Source organism: Hakea prostrata, chromosome 6 (genome assembly GCF_041222555.1).
Source record: "Hakea prostrata isolate BN-2017 chromosome 6, UWA_Hpros_2, whole genome shotgun sequence".
Classification (NCBI taxonomy): domain Eukaryota; kingdom Viridiplantae; phylum Streptophyta; class Magnoliopsida; order Proteales; family Proteaceae; genus Hakea; species Hakea prostrata.
In genome coordinates this window covers 33,373,655-33,391,057 of record NC_142605.1, presented here as the reverse complement: position 1 = coordinate 33,391,057, position 17,403 = coordinate 33,373,655, and the positions used below count along the sequence as shown (strand labels likewise).

At 35.6% G+C, this 17,403-nt stretch overlaps 1 pseudogene; it reads right to left on the bottom strand.

Annotated features, from left to right (window-relative positions):
- Positions 1 to 12,895: 12,895 nt before the first annotated feature.
- Positions 12,896 to 15,151, bottom strand: LOC149013444 (zinc finger protein ZAT9 pseudogene; annotated as a pseudogene).
- Positions 15,152 to 17,403: the final 2,252 nt, after the last annotated feature.

Genomic DNA, 17,403 nt, shown 5'->3' with positions numbered 1-17,403 from the left:
AATTTACAGCTTTCAACAGATTCGGATGATTTGCAAACTCCATTATAAGGATTGAATCATCCACTATTAACTATCAAAAAGAATCATGAGTCACCACAATTCACCAAAAATTAATAAAAAGATAAGAATTTATTTAACTGTTACTAGATATATTAAAAAAAAAAAATCAAAAGATTTGGCTACACTGGAATTCTCATTGGTGTTGGTCAAATTGCTTGGGTGAATTAGGTTTTATTGATCTGAGATTGGATTAAGCTTAAGATCAACCTAGAATCTACTGAGAATCACAAAAAAATGTCAGAGCAGGCCGATCAGGGTGGTCAGAGGACCAACTTTGATAGTAAAGTCAGGGAATGAGTAACATCGAAAAGTGAAATCATAAGTGAGCAACGAGTGGATTTGAGGGTTTTCATGTACAAGCCATTGCTTGGGTCAACTTTAGGTATTGATGAAACTCACTACTAGGATTAGGGTTTTGGAAAGGTTGTCAAGTCAGCATTGGTCATCACCATTTGATCGTCTCAATCAGATAAATTAAACGCATGACCTCAGCCAGATTTGCTATCAGAAGTTGTGGTGTACACGCCTATGCAGCCTTGGTTGGTCAGCCCTACGCTGGACTAAACCCTAGTTCGATAGATGAGTACTCGATCTGTCGGCTAGACTAGTAGTGGTCCGCCAATTTTGTCATAACGCATAAGTCATAACAGATAGGTGCAATTCAATAGTGTAAAGGCGAAGTTTATCCATGCACGTACACAAGAATGGACTTTGAGCACAACCTAGATTTTTTTTTTTTTTTTTTGAAGTAAGAAAAGATTTTCATTGAGAAAGGGGTCAAGGCCCAAACATGGGAGACAACAGCCCATGAAGCCATAGGGAGGAATTAGGCCACTCAGTCGTATAGGTAACGGTTAGTGCCTTCCGGCTAGGTAGCGGGCAAGCCCATTCTGATCCCTAGAAACAATGGAAAATTATCCCAACAATCTACTTTTCAAGTTTGACACATAAATATCAAACACTTTGAAAGATGAACCCAACCCAATCTGACTAATTGCAGTTGACACCCCCTACATCAAGTGAAATATTAGTAAACGAGACAAGTTAGATTTAGTTTAGAATGAATTCAGGGTTTGGGATTTAGGTTAAATATGAAGAAGAACATAAACATTTATGGATCACCTGCACTGCTATAAATTTCATGTAACACAAAACTTGTGCAGGACCATAAATCATGATATATTTCAATTCCAATGTGGTGACTTCTCATGCAAAAAAACAAAATTTTATTTATATATCAAACCCAAGGAAAACCAGTAAAGAATCAGAGCCACAACATATAGAATTCAGAGGAATCTTCAGATTTAACTACAACTGGATAAGTATGAAGGAAATTAGCTTGTCAATCTCACTCATAACAATATGAAAATGGTGCTTCAAAGCATAGACTTTGATGGGCCAAATTTAGCAGAGGCTCAATTCTCACAATTCCTTGAAGCCCATAACTAAAAACTCGCCAGAAATCCATTTGCAAGGCAGCTTTTTTAAACGATAAAAGTTATGACATTGCTTACTATCTTGGAATATAGAAGTCTGGTTTCTCTACCTTTGAGAATTTGGATCCTTTCTAGTCAGTTTGCCCATACAATGATATATCAACACTCACATAAGTATATGGGACCCACTTATTCAAGGCCTGTCTATGTCAAGACAGGTAATGTGGGTCCTACATATAGACATAATGGATGGAGATGATCTGGACTCCTATCTTGACAGTAGAGATCTTTGTCTCCTTCATTAATAAATATCTTCTCCGTCTAAGGAGACTGTTTGCCCATCCACCTGTCCCTCTCTAAGGGTGCAGGTGGTGTGCATGGATACCAAGCAGCCAAGTGTCATCCATCCGAATGGGTGGATGCACCGAGAGGATTTGAATTCTCTCCTCATGCTTTTCCACCATATGACAGTGAGGGCTCACTGGACATCTAACTCTCAACCCATCAAGATAGAGAATCTGAATTGTGGAATATATAGATTTGAAGGACTAAGAGATGAGACACAAACCCTTTGTTAGTGCGTTCTAGACTCACAATGGATGAGAAGTGAAGAAATTATGGGTGAAAATAACTAAGCAGGTGGAGCATCTTCTTGGGAACAGATGGAATGGATTCATAACCCTAGAGTTGTCTTGCTGTTTCTCTTTTTCACTTTGTGCAGGCCAGGCAAGAAGGCAAGAAGACAAGAAAAGACCCATGAGAAGATGAACCGTTGTTTTTTGGTCGTGGAGCTCCACTGTAAGTTTCCAACTTACTTTCTAAATATTTTGATTTGGGTGTTGGAGCCAAAAGTCAAATGCAATTGGTGGTACTTGATCACGTTCCTTCACTCTTTTCACCTGGCCCATGGGCCATCCATTTCTCATGTGGTTGAGCTTCTTTCAATCTCTCTCCAATACAAAATCCACCAATCATTTTTTGATTATTATAAAAAGAGAATATTATTTTTTACCAAAAAAAAAAAAAAAAAATATTATCTTTTAAAAAGGGAAAGCAGAGATTTGTATTTTTCCAAGAATTTTCATTCTTATTTTTTTGATAATTTTTTTATATTTATCTGTGCTTGGTTTTTTATGGAATTTATTTTTATTTTAGATTAATAGAAAACATTTCATATCCATAAGATGGATTTTAGGCAAAATATCATTCTTAATTATCATTTTTACATATATTTTTAAAAGAAAAGTATATCAAATGTTCACAAATCCATCTTGAAACAAATCTCTTCATTGAAATTAAGATATGGTAATTTTCTTACTCAGTGCCCCCCCCCCCCAAAAAAAAAAACACACACAAAAAAAAAATCTATTTGTTTTATCTCATTTTAATTTTGTTTTGACTCAAATTATTCCAAACCAACCAAAAAATCTTGTCCCTAGTTTCTTTGGTAGATGAAACCCATTTGGTGAACTCCATATGTATTAGTTATTTGATCCAAAGACAATTTTCCTTATCATGAAAACCCAAAATTTCAAAAAAATAATGAATTTCACATTAAAAAAAAAACACAAATTATCCCCTTAGAAATCTTTTTCCACAATTCAATTATTCTCATGTCATGCCTTTTGTATTATTTTTTTATAGAATATAAAATATATGACCCCATTTTGAGACTACTATGCACGAGTTAAAAGTCAAACTTATCAAATGGTCCTAAGTTATCTCATAAACAACACCAAACTTTGGAGGAAGGTGGGAAAATGTTGGAGATGGCTATATTTTGTTTCTCAAAATATCTAGAATCATTTTTCATGTTGATAAAGACTACTCAAAGAATTTATCTTTTCTATGAGGACATATTGTCCACTTAATATGACTAGATTTTGGTTTTTAAAATATCCTAAATCATAGGGCTGCAATGGAGCTTGGTTGGGCAAGCTTTGTTTTGAAGCAATTATACATTTTTACAATCTTTGTTCATGAGTAAAAGCACCATTATCAATCTTTGCTTATTCATGGCCAAAGATTATTGTCTTTAACCTTAAGTTCCCTAAATATGAGCACTCAAGCTCAATTATCATTCTCCCCAAAGGTACATAAATTATGACCTTGTCCCTAGACTCGAATTGACCATGTTTCAATAGATGCTGTCCCTTAGGCTCCCGATTGTACAATTGACCATTGTTTATTCTGAGCCCCCCCTAATTGACCCTAAATGACTTGGCTCTATTACCTTTTGATTTTAGGTCATATCTTTGTCTTCAGACCTTGATAGGTCATAGTCCCTTGTGGATTCTGGGGACATTCATTTATTGAGATCAAGCATCATGAACAAAACTAGAGCTAGGATTAGGGCAAAAATCAGGGAAGAGTCGGGACAGGCCTGGTGGATCAAAGACTAGTCCCATGCCTGCCTTTGGCCCTAGTCATAGCTAGAATATTTTGGAGTTAACCCGCTCTCAGGGAGAAAATCTTGAGCCCAAGCCCTATTTAGGCTTAGGGCGAGTCAGGGCTGTCAGGACCAAACTTGCACCCGTACTCAATCATCAGTTATATAGCAAAAGATTGCATCAAGAATTTATCTTTCCTACAAGGATAACTTTGTCCATTTAAGTATTTATTAATTTGTAATTAATCACTATATTAATATATCATCAACTTTAAAGGTTCTAATAACTGTATATTAACCACATTCAAGGAAAACATAATGTCTTCCCCCTAATTAAAAAAAAAAAAAAAAAAAAAAAAATCCAACCGTTTCTTTATAATAAATCTATTTTTCAGCACCTCACAATACCCTTTCCTATTTCATATTTAGAGTCATGGAAAAGGAATTGAAACATGTAACCAACCTCAATCTTTTTTTTTACAAGTTTACGTTCACTTCTCTTTTGGCCTGAAAAGAGATTGTCACTAGTAATTATTTTTAGTACGGTAGGTAGAAAATCAAACCCTTACAATCTTTGTTTCGAAGCAATAATACATTTTTACAATCTTTGTTCATGAGCAAGAGCACCCTCTACAATCTTTATTTATCCTAGGGAAATAACACTTTCTTCAATCTTTGTTCACAAACAAGAGTACTCAAAATCAATTCTAATCTATCTAGACTAGAATTGAACAAATACAAGAGAATGATGTTACTTAATAAGAGATATGACATTTTACTTCTTGTATGAGTGTGATGCAATGAAAGTATATGCTCAAATGGAAATGATGCACCACCAACGCCTTCAATAAAATCGAACTCAACCCAATCTGTGGTTGCCGGTAAAATGTGTCGATGTTGATATCATGCGAAATTACTTAGAATATAGAAGATGATAGAATCTCTACCCAAAAAAATGGTAAAAGTCCTTTCACCATGGTTTAAGAAACAATATTTTGCATCAATAACTTTAACAAAAACCTAATGTCATAAAGGCTAGGAGGTGATTGTGGGGCCAGAAATGGTTGGCAACCAAGTTGTTTTTGAGTAGCTGAGCTTAAATAGCAAGTGTTGTCATCTGCCATATAAATTGTGCCCCATTAATTAGAATTCTTACTTCTAAATTCAAAAGTTCACTTAATTTAATCATACATCAACAAGATTTTTCTTTTACTAGACTAAATATATGGTTGGAAATCACTTGTTCCGAAAAGCCTTCAAAAGTTTTGAAAATAGTTTTGCACACGACATATGAGCTAGCATAGATTAAAAAAAAAGTATCTTAGAAATTTTATGAATTCTTCTATTTGATATTAAAATAAAGTGATAATTTCTAGATTCAAAATGTTATTCTTCTTTTTTCGTCTAAATTAACACAAATCATGATCACAAAATCAAAGTGCATGATCAAAGAATTTTATGTTTATCAGCTATTTTAATAAAAATCAAAGGCCTATAATGGAGATTGTGAATTGTCTTCCCCAATAGTGAGTATTTTGTATTCTTTCAACAGCTTTGTAACCACAAATATATAGGGACCCAAAGATAATTGTTGGAACCAGTGACCACAAGAAGCTATGTTGCCAAGTCTTTATATTTATTGAAGAGAGGCAAAAATTGACAATGTTGATCACTTGTTCAGACTTGTCAGAGACAGAGACAGAGACTCGTGTGAGTGGGGGCTTGGCCTGGTAAAAAAACATTAGGACATGTTATTGTTGGGGTTCTCCATCACCCGCAAGAACTTTGCTTGGATCCGTCAAGTCGGGCGTCAGACCGTAATATATCTATATCTATAGTTTGCTTGGGTCCGTCAAGGTTAAAAGTTTGATTTATATAGTAACATTAGCAAGCTGTTAGGGATAATGGATGCATAACCACGAACAGAGAAAAACAAGGGAAATTTAATGTGGTTCGGCAAAACCATGCCTACGTCCACCAGAAGAGTTTCACTATTTTCAGGAAACCTCACACCATTCCCATACGCACAAAGTGCTACCCTTTGCTTGCCCTTCATCCTTATCAGGATGGGTACCCCAATCTCCTACAGATTGATGCCTATAGGTTATCCCACATAGACTATTTATAAGGAAACCTAGAACCCTAATCCCAATGTAATTACAAGTTTAATCCCGTATTAGTAATTGACTCAAACGCTATTTCAATTACAAATAAAACAAAAATTCATAATTATATGGGCTCACAGAATACAAGACACTCAAACCCAACACAAGCAGACAAGTTAGATTTAACTTAGAAATTAATTTAAGATTTGGGATTTTGGTTAGATATGAAGAACGTGGACATTTATGGATCAACTGCGCTGCTTTAAATTACTGTAACACAATACTTGTGCACGACTGTTGTTTTTTTATTTTTTTGGGTAGAAATACTTGTGCACGCTGTAAATCATGATATATTTGAGTTCCAAGAAGGTGACTTGTCATGCAAAAACTAAATCTTAATTATCAAACCCAGTAAAGAATCAGAGCCAGAACCTATAGAATTCAAAAGGAATCTTCAGGTTTAACTATATCTGGATAACTCTGAAGGAAATTAGCTTGTCAGTGACTCTTTTAACAATATGAAAATCTCCTTCAAAGCAAAGACTTTGATGGGCCAAATTTGGTAGTGGTTCAATTCGCAAGAAAATGGGCTTCTTTAGGCCCATAGTCTATTCCTTGAAGCCCATAATCAACTTGTCAGAAATCCCTTTCTGAGCAGCATTTGAAACAAAAAAAAAGTGGAATACACTGCTTGCTTTAAGGCTGGAATAGCTTGATGAGTAGAGGTCTGTGCTCCTCTCGTTAATAGTCTTCGCTCAATGAGAGCATCCGCTCCTTTCAATGAGCGACATGTGGCATGTGGGACGGGTGGATGCTTTCCGTGAGCGAAAAGGATATAGATTCTCCCCTCACACTTTTCCATAACCCATCAATTTTTTTTATTTTTTTATTTTTTATAGAATCTATAGGTCGGCTTTCCTCTTATTGTGTGGTGAAAAGAAGTGAGAAGAGCACCGACCTCTATCCGTCAAGATAAAAAAAAAATCAAAATTCTAAAATATTTAGATTTGAAGAACAGAAGAGACAACAACACAAACCCTTTATTAGTGTGCTTACACAATTAAAGAGACCAATTTTACAAAATTCTAGAGTCACCATTGATGAGAAGTGAAGAAAATTCTGGGTGGGAAGAACTAAGGCAGGTGAAGCATCTTCTTGGGAACATAAGGAATGAATTCATAACCCTAGAGTTGTTTTTTCTTGTTAATTTTTTTTTTCACTTTTTGCAGGCCAGGCAAGAAGACAAGAAGGGACCCATGAGAAGATGAAGCATTGTTTGCTGGTCGTGAAGTTTCACTGTAAGTTTCCAACTTACTTTCTAGACATTTAGATTTGGGTGTTGGGAGACAAAAGTCAAAAGCGATTAATGTACTTGATCATGTTCCTTCACTCTTTTCTCCAGGCCCATGGGCCATCTCTTCTGCTTTGTGGTTGAGATTCTTTCAATCTCTCTCCAATGTAAAATCCATTATTGTTATAAAAAGAAAAAAAATTAAATTATTTCTTAAGATGAACAGGCAGAGATTTTTGAACATTGGAAGAAGAAATCCACCAAAGCAAATATGGAATGGAAGGATTCATGGAGGTTCCTTGATAGAGTTGAGTGAAAAATATTTCTTAAAATTATTTATATAAGTAATTTATAGTTCATATGTTAACCACTTTGGTGATAATTTGCATCTACTTGTTAAGAATAATTTATATATCAATTTTCATTTAAATTAAAAAAATATATCATATCTATAATATAGGCAAAAAGTCATTGTTAATTATCATCTTTACATGTATTTGGTATCATGGACGACAAATCCATCTTGGACCAAGTCTCGTCATCCAAATTAAGATTGGATAATTAAAGTCGAGTCCGGATCTGCGATCCCGTCAAAGTGCTTCTCGACGGCTTTTCCACCCCAAAATACAGGGGCCCAGGGGTGGATGATGAGAGTTTTTTTGTTTTTGTTTTTTTTTTAAAAATATTTTTCAGCTGTGGGGTCCACAGATATTTGGTGGTAAAACCGTCGAGGAGCACAGAGTGCTCCCGATGGGGATGATGTTCCGAATTCATTAAAGTCTCTTACTCATTCAAAAGAAAAGATTACCATCTTCAATCGTTGTAAAAACTTTACTTTTTTGTCTCATCTCGTTTTACTTTTGTTCCAACCAAAACTTTTTCAAACAAACTACAGAAAATCTTGTCCTTAAATTCTTTGGAAGATGCAACCCTTTTGATGAAATCTATATTGATCAGTTATCATGCCTCAAATTAATACAAAGACGAATTTTCTTATCATGGGCATGGCTTCATCCCGGGCGGCCGTCCGACCAGTTCGAACTGTGGCACCGGCATGGGGACCGCGGGTCACTCCACCAACGAGCCCACACCCAAGCCACTCCCCCCTCTACCATCCCCGATCACAGGGCGGATCATAGTGCAATTACTGGCTCCATGGTAGTTTCGGACCAGGTCGGCTATGTGGGGGGGCGGTCCGATCAACATCATGAAAACCCAAATTTCTTTTTCCAAAAAAAGAAAACCCAAAAATTTTAAATAATGAATTTCAGATGAAAAAAAGCTACACATTATCCGGTTAGAAATCATTTTCGGCCCTTAATTCAATTATTGACATGTCATACCTTTAGTATCATTTTTTTGATAGAATATAAAATATATGAACAGATTTTGGGATACTATGCATGTGTCAAAGTCAACCTTATCAAATGGTCCTAATTTACCCCACATTTCGTGAACAGCACACATGAAACATGGGAGGAAGGTGGGAAAACGTTGGAGTTGGTTGCCAAATAGTGACCCCAAAGAGAGGGCTTAATGCACAATTGATGTAAAATAACTCCAAGTCTCCCATTTCCATGACAACCATGAGATAAAATTAATAGATGAGTTTCATGCATCTTCTACTACAACAGTAAAACCCAGGATTTTTACTCTCTTCCCAAGTATCACTAGATAGTTTTTCTAAAAGGAGAAAGTGGGTTCCACAAACTTTGTATATTTGCTTATACTAACAATCTAACTTGGACCCATTTTCTCTCACCCATGTATGGTCAAGACCTCTTCATCTTTGTATCGAATCTTAAATAATGTATAAGAGGAATCTTAAGGATTTGGGTTAAGATTAAGTTTCATGATTTGAGATCAAGAGTTCAAATCTTCTTGAGATTAAGGACAAAAATATGATTCGATTTCAAAATCAATGAAGAACAAAGTTATGGTTGCTCATATCTCTATCATATTGATTATAGAGAGAACCCTTTTAATACAAATTAATTTGTGATTGAACCTATATAAAAAAAAACCAGAAGACTAAAGAAATCTGGATATATAGTTAGCTAAGTTGTAGTGTGAGAGTCAGCATGCCACATGCAAGCCACTAGTGATTATTCACTGGCACTGTATATGTGAGTAATTAGTGAGGTTCCAATGGGCACGGAATCATGGTGTTTCAAGCGTGAATCAAAGATTCCAACCTCTAGATATTGCATAAAAGAATAATAAAACAACTAAAAAGAGAACTGAAGAAAGGTGGAGTGGAATTGAAAACACAGAAATAAAGTTTACTAGAATATAGATAAGGTGTTTTCCATGGTAAAAAGTTGAAGCGTCATGCATTATTTACCTACAAGCTTTGGCATATATACCTTGAATGATCTCAAACGCAAACCCTTTTCTTCTGTGTGTTCGTACAGCCCAAGTCGTCACACCATTAATATGGTGGTGGTTCCATGTAACTGTGCAGTTCTTTCATTAATTAGGTTGCTTCAAAACCCTTAATTTGCTTTAACCACTTGAGCTTGAGGTTTCTTACAAAACATGCTAGGGCTTACTGGTTACTGGGAAATTAAAGATTAGCTAGTGAATCTGCAGTGACAAGTGATAACTTTGCCTTTCTGTGCTTGGGTAGTTATGGAAAGTGAAGTAGCTATCCTGCAATGAAGTGGGTAGCTATTTACTTTGAAGTATTCTCAACCCAGAAGTAGTCTCTTGAGAATCTTTTCTGCTCCTTCTTCTCATTGCCTTTCTTTGTAAGAGGACAAATCCTGATGAAATCCTTAGAGAAAATAGAGAGAACTGTTTCATAAATATTAATGTCTCTTCCTCTTCCAGTTGCTGCTGAAATGTTATTCAGAATTCTTTTTAAAGATACAGGTATGAGGGAGAGAGAGTTTGTGACTCTTTCTCCATTTTCTCTATTAATTGCCAGTGAAGCTTCTGTCGTCCTCGTCCCCACAAGGATGTAAACACTGTTGAACCAAATAGGATTGATTTCTACATAAGTAAGAATAACGACAAGAGCAAACTAATTCCTGGTTTGAAAATTATCATGGTAATTACCTCGAGAATATTCAACAATGTTATCAATGAATTTGCAACATGGGCAAGTCTTTTTCTTACATCAGGAACCTCTTATTTCATATCATATTCTGATTGTTTTTCCAGTCACTGAAATTATTTTGTTGACGTTGAAGATATTGAAATGGCCACCTTCATAAATACAAATTCACAAATCTCTCTATTTTTCACTGCTGGGAGATTTTTGGAAGAGAGAAACTAAATGCAAATAAGAAGTTAAATTCTAGGTATTCTTTCTTGCCTAGAAAGGAGAAGAACCCAGCCATTGGAAAGCTCATCAAGTCAACATCTGATGCAGAACACAGCTCTTACAACACCTATATATTGAATTAGGTAAGTCATACCACATCAAGCAATGACTGCCTTCGGTTATGGGTCAATTAGGTTTGTTGTGGATGTGAAAATGAAATTAGGCAATGGAGAAAACATGATGAAACAGATAAAAGAAACTATCACACAACGTAAGGATATTTTGTTAGGCTAGCAAGGTGGCTACTTCCATAGAAAGAGCAGCTTTACTAGCTAGCTCTAATGAAGAAAGAGGTACAAGCTCTTTTTCATCTTGTTTCTCTTGTTTAAAATGAATTCCTGCTAACCTTTATAACCTTCTTTGCAATATCTAGGAAGAGGTGCAAATCTCTTTATTACGCCTGTTAAGTTTAGGGTTTGAGAAGAAGATAGAAGACAAGAAAATGATGAAAATAATACGAGACAAGAGTGGTTCGGATGCAATCTGCACACTACATCCTCTAGATCTAGCATTTGTTTTACATCGAATTTATTGAACCTTTATCACAACAAAATACAATTTGCACCCAACTCTTCTCAATTTGAAATTTAAAACAATTCTTATTGTTTTCTTGTTTAGATTCTCATTGATTTGGCACTTTTGAAAAACTCAAATTCGAATTGCTAATTCGATTATTGAAGACCAGCGCTGGAGTCGGACTCAACACCCCAATAACCTCCAAACCTCAACATTGAACTTGACATGAATATTTCTTTCTGTTTTTTTGGGTAGAAAGAACGAGGTCACGAAGGACCCAACATAAAACAAAACAAAGAAAAAACTAATTTGGCCCAGCCAACATATCAGCTAGAAGAAGTTCATCTAACTCCGGAAGTGACTTTTGTAGGATTTTCTGGATTTTCAATTCATCACATGAATATATTTATAATTCATGATTTCCGAACTCAAGATCAAGATCGATTGAATTGTCCTAATAAAACCCAATCCTATTTATCCCAATTAATGTGGTCAATGAGCCAAATCTGATTCGAATTGAAATTAAAGGAGAGATCAAACCCGCACTATAACCAAGGTTAGAAAACCTTATTCCCAATCAAACAAACGTTGATGGATTTGGGTTCATGGTTTACTTATAAAACTTCAACATAAATTGTAGATAATATGGCCAAAACTCTAAGAAAGATTCTAAGGATGGGGTTTATACATAACAAATTGCAAGATTACTCAGGTTGGTAAGACCAACACTTTCTAGTGAAGTGATCGTAAAATCGATTTTGTCTGATGGTATATTGTGTAAAAAATAGCCAATTCATGAAGGGAAAAAGAAGGAAAAAAGGGAAGAACAAGAAGAGAGGTGGCAATTTGATGGATCTTTAAAGAAGAAAGTAGAAAAGGTTTATGCTATTATTGACCAATTCCTTTTAGAGTTCTGTGACCATGAAGGCCGGCTTCAACAGGTATTTTTGTTCTTCTTTTCTCTACATGCATTCTCTCCACCTGTGAAAATGTGAGAGGCACTCACAACTCTACAATTTTCTCCCTTCTCTATTATTCTTTTTTGTTGTTTCTCTTTTTATCATTTTTTGACTCAAAATGGCACACATCTCACACAAAAGCCACCGAGTTGTTCTCTAAACAACACAGTTGGCTCCATACGTGGCTGTTTGGATAAGCATCCATGACTGACTGCAAGGAACACGACATCCACATATATATAATACAAGAAAGATGCCCATCATGCAGGTTTAAACCCTCTGTACCTATTTGCTAATAGAGATACCATACAAAAAAACAATATTCTCAAATCAACGGCTAAAAATCAAAGATCATAATGAATTTGACGTTTGTGATCGTCAAAGGGTGACAGCCTCATTAGGGTTTTTAAAAAGGAAGAAGAAGAAGAAGAATAGGAAAGAAGGTGATGACTGATGATACTGATTCCAATAAGTATAATTTTGACCAAGGTGTGCTTTGATCTCTTCTTTTGGTGTTGCCATTGGTAAATTGTCATCTTTGCCCCTAGAAACTTAAAAGGAAAAAGAGAAATTGTTTTCCAAGTCAATTACCTAACAAAACCACTGCCATAAATTAATGAATGTCCTCCATTCAAGCCCAGCCCAGATCTACCAAATTCAAGGACCACATTAAAAAATTGCCCACTGGCCCACCTCAATGGAACAAGATTTTTTTAATCTTTTTTTTCAATGCTGGTTCTTTACAAGGTCAGCAAAGAAAAATTCCCATTGAATGGTCAAGATGATTGTTTCTATCAAAGTTGTTATTACCCAAAAGTCTCAATTACAGAATGGATTTCTAATCTATGGAATTTACTGTGGAGGATAAAGGGAATGGGAGATATGCATTAATGGAATTTATTATGAAGTTAAGAGACCCAGATACTCTGTTTCAGAGGTAAATGCTTTACAGGAAAAAATAATGGATTTTGATTCTAATTTGGGAATGATGAAATTAGACAGATATTGAAGGTCATTAGGGTAAATTTCGAAATAGAATCTTCAAGATTTTCAATTTTTTTCCCCTAAATTTCACTGGCTCTGCATGCCTCATGCCTGGTATGACACTGCTACAGAGTTACAATTGTGAGTAAAGCTTGAAACAGCGCAAGACAGAAAAGAACAGATGAGCAAAAGAGACGAAAAGAAAGGGGGAGAAACGAACAGATAAGAAAGAATTAGCTTCTTCACCAACTGTGCGAAGACAGTGCTGACAGGTCGAACTTAGTTTCATAACCCCCCAAAAAAAATTGATTTGGAAGAACTTTATTTTAGAATAATTTATTCACCAGAGAAAGAAAAAGGAAGGGAAACAGTTAGCTTAGAACAGCTGGAAAACAGAAGCAGAACCGGTTTCCAGAATCCAACTTCAATGGCATTTTTCAGAGCAACTTCATCGCCTGCAAATAGTCTTCAAACACAAAACCCAGATTTTTTTTCTTTCTGAATGAATCCATTAATGGATGCACAAAATCAGTTGTTACAGAGAGTAACATAAATTAAATTTAAAGAAAATGAAGTACCGTCAGCAAAGAAGAAGAAAAAATTAAGAAAAGTAACTGTTTGATAGCAGGGGAGGGGGGAAAAAAGAAAAGGAATTTTGAGAAGAGTAAATATAAAGTAAAATCTGTAAATACAGAGAACCCATTGTGATTTGACCAATTCCACAACCAAACTAAAAGTAATCACAGATCGCATTGATAAGACTCAAGGTTTGGAATTTCTATTTACCTCCGAGAGCTCGGAGTTCCACTGTAATGGCACGGAATCTAATCTCACCACTGTAATCTGTCATTTGGTCGGATCGACAAATTCTGCATCAGAAACCGCAGATAGCTCAACTTGGCTTGTATCTTCATCATCAACAGGAGCAGGAAGATTAAGATCTATCAAGTTGTCTCCGAACTTAGCGGTATTTGAAGCTATAACTGTAACTGAACCAGAGAGATGGGATCTCTTGTGACCACCAAGAGCTTGACCAGACCCAAAAACTCTGAAACAAACAGGGCATTCATGGATTTTTCGATCTACGGTGGAAGTACCTGCATTACCCAGTTCGGAATCTGCTTCGTGTGTTCGAGCAGCATAGGAAGAAGATATGGTACAACCTTTGATCTTCTTATGACTTGCTCTATGCCCACCTAAAGCTTGATAAGACCTGAAAATTTTCTTGCATGTACCACACTGATATCTCCCCCGAGTCCGAGTTGGGAATTTGAGCTCTGCCGAGTCATCTGACTCTTCCAGAGATTTCTCAGCTTCTTCTTCGTCTTCTTCTTGTTCTTCCTCTGACTCTATTTGTTCCTCTTTTCTCATCCATTTGTCCCTAGAAAGCATCATAAGGCATCGAGCAACATCTTCATCCGGAGTAGTATTAGATACAGAACTCACCGGCTCCGGCTCGGGAAGCAACTCAGCGTTACTGGGTTTGTTCGACTTGGGCTTCTTCAGTTCCGGTGTTTGTGGCTGTAGATTTCTTTCTTCTCCGATGATGCTGGATTTACGATTCCTCTTCGATCGTCTTCTAGATGGGTTTTTAGATGATTCTGTTTCGCTTTCTCTGTCCTGAACAACAGAACCAGCATCGACGGCAAAAGAAAACTCAGGATCTACCAATCGAAAGCTCTTCTTTGGATTCTCTCTCAGCCCATAATACAAACCTTTTTCGTCGTCTTCATCATCTTCTTCTTCTTCTGAAGACGAAGCAGAAGAGGCATACGATTGTGACTCAATCTCATTTCTGAGTTGCTGTTGTTGTTGATGATGGTGATTTACCTGTTGTGTCTTTGGAGGTATCGAAAGGGTAACCATATGAGACCTCATATGACCACCCAAAGCTCTGCCATTAGCGAAACTCCTGAAACAAAGCTTGCAACCATGCTTCTCCATGAAAATAAAAAACAGAGGAGAGCTTCAAAGCCCTCTCTCCTTCTCTCTTTCTCTCCTTCTTCTCTTCTTCTATCTATAGAAACTAGAGAACTGAACAAGCATAGCTAGAAAGAGTGGAAACTTAGGAGTAGGTAACAAGCATTCCCCTACAAAAAGGACACACAAAACTAAGGAAAATATATATATATATTTTTTTTTTTTATACCAAAGTAAAAAAGAGAAAATTTGTTTTCTATTTTCGGAAAAATATTAACAAAACGGCAGAATATATTAAATAAAAACTCCATAAAGCGTGTGTATGAAGAGGAAACAGAGACATGTAACATGCAAGCCTTGCCTGTTTCGGCTTTTATTTCCTATAAATTCACAATTTCGTAATGACAAAAATACCCTTACGAAGTAATTGACCATCTAACCCCTCTATTTTTTGAAGTCATTATGGGTATCAAGAGTGTATAATAGTAATTCAGACAGCATTTACTAAAATTAGATGAATAGATTACTTGTAAAGTCAAGAGAACTGTTGGGTTTGTTGTAACTACAGATCAAGAAAGTAAAAAAGTAAAAAAAAAAAAACGTGGTAAAAAACTCCTCTGTTTTTTTTTGTGATTTAATTTGAATTTAAATTTCAGTTTTTAATTAAAATTGGTCATTGGTCGTATTCGAGATTCGCATTTTGGTTAATTTACCGGTTTAACTTTAAGCCAACTGTAACTGTAGATAAATTTACCATGCCGGCCTCTGTGCCTTCTTTAACTAATTTTTATTGTTTATGTTTTAAAATTTTAATTAATAATAAATTTGACCTTTAAATTTGGATCTGTTAATAATAGAAATTGAATAATTAAAAAATAAGAAAAGAAATAAATAAAAGGAAAAATGAAACGAACGGTGGAAAAGGAAATGAAACTAACCTTCCTCTGTGAAAGGAGTTATACATGGGAAGTGAAAGCCGCTTTATTAGGGGAATCGGAAAAGACTCAAAGACCGAGTCTTCATGCCGTTATTGATTTTAATGTGGTCAAGGGCAGATTTGAAGCTTCAAACTCTTGATTTGTTAAGACATGGATCTTGACACATATAGCATTTCCACATTTTGAGATAAGAATGCATTTTTAGTTCTTCCATTGTTAATTGGAAAAATATTTTTTTACACTGATACGGGGAGATTTATACCGGACTGGATTAAGCCCGGGTACGGCTGGTCGAGATTCTTGGGCGGGATCAACGACAGGGAGCATAATCTCAAGAGAACAGCAGTTATCGTCGAGAAAACTTACCAAATACAAAAAATGTAATACTCATAGTATAAAAGCCAAGGACACGCCCCTCCGCTAAGCATCTAATACATTCTGAACATAACCTTGTGTAGTTTTTGCACGAGATCTTAACATGTTCATTGTCTGACTAAGCCATTGGAGGAGGCTGCCCGGCACACAAGCCGGACCGCGTCTAACCTTTCTTGCAGGGCTCATCGTCCCGAGAACGATAAAAGGTTTAGTTAGGATCAGCCATATAACTGTGACGCATCATAGACTATTGTTGGGTGAAAACAATTTTAAGGATCTCAAAACGAAATCAAAAATTTAAAACTGGAGCACAACACAATCAGCCAAGTCGTTTTAGATTCAAATTAGACATAAATGGATGGTTTCTGAATTCTTAATTTTAATGGTTTCAGGGTACCTAGATCCAGGATTTTTCTTACCAAAATATTTGTATTCGTTCGATGTCTAATCGGATCCGAATTTGGATAATATTTGATTAAAGTAAGGTGTTTTTATTATTTTATTTCAAAAGACACATGACCCGTCTGATACCCACCATGCATTTCACCCTAGAAAAAATTGTATCTGGAAATAGAAGCACTTTAATAGACGTCTCATAGAAAATTTTCGAGAATTGGCAGCTTTTCATAAAACTTGCTATCAGAACTGAAAACACTATTACTAAGATTTTAGCATAGTTCATATGTTTAGAATGTCAAATTTCATCAATACCTCTCTCTAAGTTCTTTCATTTAAACATACACTGCCCAACTTTTGCTTTGCAAAATAGAAGCGTCAAAATTGTTTTTTAAAGCAAAAATTTTCATAAATTTATTCATGTTTCAGAAATCATCTAGAAGTAAACAGTTTAGTTTAATCAAACAATGTTTAGCTAATTTTTTTTTCTTTACTTGAAGCAAGAACAACCTTAAACCATTTGTAGGTGGGTTATCAAACGGGTCCAAATAATATGTTTAAATTTTAAATGATATCTCATCAAATAACATTTTGACCCTCAATAAGGTCCAAACTAGCCAACCTAGTTATAAGTTGAACTCACCCTATATTGTTAATTGATATTAACCTTAGTTGATAGGTTGAATTGATAATCGAAAATAAAAAA